This window comes from Dendrobium catenatum, unplaced genomic scaffold, assembly GCF_001605985.2.
Source record: "Dendrobium catenatum unplaced genomic scaffold, ASM160598v2 fragScaff_scaffold_1117, whole genome shotgun sequence".
Taxonomy (NCBI): domain Eukaryota; kingdom Viridiplantae; phylum Streptophyta; class Magnoliopsida; order Asparagales; family Orchidaceae; genus Dendrobium; species Dendrobium catenatum.
Window position 1 is genome coordinate 2652439 of NW_021319579.1, and position 3401 is coordinate 2655839.

General features: G+C 36.4%; 1 long non-coding RNA gene across 1 annotated transcript; it reads right to left on the reverse strand.

Moving 5' to 3' along the window:
- Nucleotides 1-434: 434 nt before the first annotated feature.
- On the reverse strand, nt 435-3005 carry LOC114580601. The gene is made up of 2 exons (XR_003702072.1): nt 2723-3005; nt 435-2570 (listed from the first exon to the last, which is right to left on the reverse strand). It is a non-coding gene; the product is annotated as an uncharacterized LOC114580601 (long non-coding RNA).
- Between the last annotated feature and the right edge of the window lie 396 nt (nt 3006-3401).

Here is a 3401-nt window from a genome sequence, read left to right on the forward strand (position 1 = left end):
GAACCATATGAATTCCAACAACTTAAATCATGATCATAGGTCATGAATGATCTCTAAAGATTATTGAAAGCTTTTAGAATTATATGTGAATATTTCTATTTTTATTTTTTTTATTTATTTATAAAAAAATTTAATTATTTTTATTTTCAAACCTTATGATGGAGCTTTTATTGTTTATTGTAAGTATGTTGAATTTATAATTGAATGAGCTATACTTTGTATTTTTTATTTATTTTAAATCTATTATGATTTATTAAAAATCATTTTTTAGCAAATTTTTTTTATTTTCATAGAAAAAAATGGTACAGAGAATACAAACTGGAAAAACAAAATCAACTATGCCTCCCCAATATAAGGTGGGAGAGCATGCTGTCAAATAAAACTAAATGAAGGAACTGCCAAAATGAAAAAAAAAAAAAAACATAGAAAAGAAAGGATGAAAAGCCCCTCATCTGATAATGTGAGGTACCTCATGGTATTGTAGATGGCACCAACAAAGCAAATAAAAGATCACGCTAGAAAGAGGCTTGTAGTGATCTCATTTGATTGCGACAACAGTATAATACACAAAAGAGGAACTCAATATTGGTGATTTACGGGGACTAAACCCTTGCTTAAGATATCATTATATGCTTTTTTCGAGTTCCTTGGGCCAGTGGTGACAAGCCCAAGATGCTGCAATTTTTTCCTTAAATGGTGATAAGACATGCTAAGTCTTTTGCTTGGAGAGATTTCGACAATTTTTGGAGAAATTCCTGTGTTGAGATTTGTGTTGAGATTTATGGGCAATGAAGATAATAGGCTTAGAGATAGATATAGTTAGTTTTGGAGTGGGGCACCTCATTTCATGTCCTCAAGTAGAGGTGGTGGGGAGATTAGTTTTCTTCTTAGGCTTTAACTTTCTAGTGATGATGTTCCAAGTCCCCAATTTATCCACATCATAGGAAGAGGATGAAGGTTGAGGAGATCGAGGATCGATCTGATGAGTATCCATAAGAACATCTTGATTCTGCTACTCGAAAATTGAAGATTATGGAATGCTATCAACATGGATATCAGGCTGCAACTAAGGCTTGAAAGGAGAAGAGTCCACTTTAAGGCCAATAATTCCATAATGGAAATATAAATGAGAGCTGTCCTCATACTCAACTATTTGAAAAAAATCTGCCAATTAGGCCCTTGATCCAAAATTTTGAGAGAAGCTTCTATGCCAAATCAATGTCGACACAGACTCTAATATAAGAACTCTAACCCCAAGAGGATGAAGGATCATTCATCCAAGGAGGTTCACCAATCATAGCATCCAAACGAGAAATATTGGAAGGATCCCAATACATCAAAGGAAGCCATGGATAACATACCCAAATTAGCGGGGAAAAACTTGTACATATCCTCGAGAGAGAAGATACGAGACAACTAGTCTAGTTCAATAATGCTACCAGCAACAATCAAAGGACCACCCCTCAAAATTATATGATCAATTAAAACTCCCCAGCATATGACCATCACCTCGATAGTTCAACATGAAGCCAAGCAAAGGATATTAACTTGCCTAGAAGTTTCCCAACTAAAGCACATTCCAATTTAAAAATATTTTCTTGAACTTTATCAATATTATGTGTCAAGAAAATACCATCCTTATCAAGAATCTCATGTTTGACAAACTTTTCAAAAGGGGTATAGGAGGGTTTTCTCCAAGAAAAAAGACCTGGAATTTGATTGCCAAACACTCTAGGCTACCTTAGGGAATTCTATTTGCTAGAATGAGGTTAAAATTCAACATCAATATCCCCCAAATTGAATGAAAAATACTTTAGAGCATTAACACAAATAGCTGATGCGCATTGCCCTGTAACGTTAGGCTCTTAAGTTGAAACATTGTCACACTTGCACCAAGACAATCCAACCAAGCTGCCACCCAAACCATGCACACAATCCAAACCAGAAATTGCATTCAAAGCCTAACCTTCAGATAATAGACTATAATGTATGGCATCCACACATAATATGTTTGATTCGAGATTGCAAACCTGCACTTTCCGGTTGCAATCGGAGATGTGTTAACAGATTTGACGATCAGACAATGAATCTAGACGAAAGTCTTGGGAAATGATCATAGTATCCACATCCGTACATCACTTGTTTGATACCCATAATAGAACGAACAAAGCCCAAGAAAGAGCTAAGGAGGTGGTCATCATCCAAAGAAATAACCGGCTGCTAATGTTCCTCAGAGGAAGCATCACCAGCTAGAATATTAGCTAATCCAACTGCATGAACATCCAGCAAAACCTGATCAAAAAAGCTTTCATTTCCATGCCTTCAAACACCTTCCAATTGTTGACATGCTTTGAAGCCTTCCTACCATCACTACACCCACCAGAGTGGGGAGAAGACCAGTGGCCTCTCCTCCTCACCATAATAAGCATATTTGATGATTGGATGATGAATTCTGAAGAAAGTCCTTGGAAATTATCGGAGTATCCACACTCATCATCTGCTCAATTTATGCAGGGTCTCAAGGCTTGAATTTATTCTTATTTTGCTCCTCAACTCCGAACGAAGGATCTCTATGAAGAAAATAATGATGGAGGATTTATTAAATATCATTTTCTTTTTTAATAAAATGCATTCAAAAAGTATACAAAGAGTACCAATTAGGATGAGGCATCAAAAGAAGCCTTCCTCAACAAAATAAAACAAAGAAGAGAGAAGGATAGACCTAGATAAAACTTCCCATACTTGTAATTAGCACCTTAACGAGAGTCATCTCTACCACCCTCCTTTCGCTTCCTTAATTAATTAGTAATTGGCCCCAAACGTTGAAGTTCCCTAGAAAATCAAGTCATAGAGACTCTATCTTTCTATGGGCTAGAAAACCTTAGATGCAAGAGGAAAGTCTCAGTGGAGAACTTGAATGGAATGTTGGAGATATAATCATCCCTAGATGAAGCAACTTGCTTGACCGGTTTACTAACTTCCCCACTTATGACAGGGGGAGTAGCCTTCTGTCCTCCAATATCAACATTGGGATTCTTCTTCTTTTGCCACTTAGATTTTATAGAAGTAACTAGACTCTATGGCCCATAGCTTTCAATATTTTTCCCTTCTTTTGCACATTACATGATTTAAGAAAGAGAGTGCTCACATTCCATATGAGGCAGATGGAAGGCTACATAGATCATGGAAGATGAATTTTTGTCATAATTCACCATAGGAGGGTAGCTATTAATGATAATAGGGTCACTATAAGAGGGGGGTGCTGCTGTCCATGTGCAAAATAGATGGATTTTTATGTAATTCAATAGATCTTCTTTGAGATTTTTGTGAAGGTTGCTTGGGCACTTGAGGAACATTGGGACAATAACTTATTTTTTTCCCAACAAAGCCACAGTGGAAGC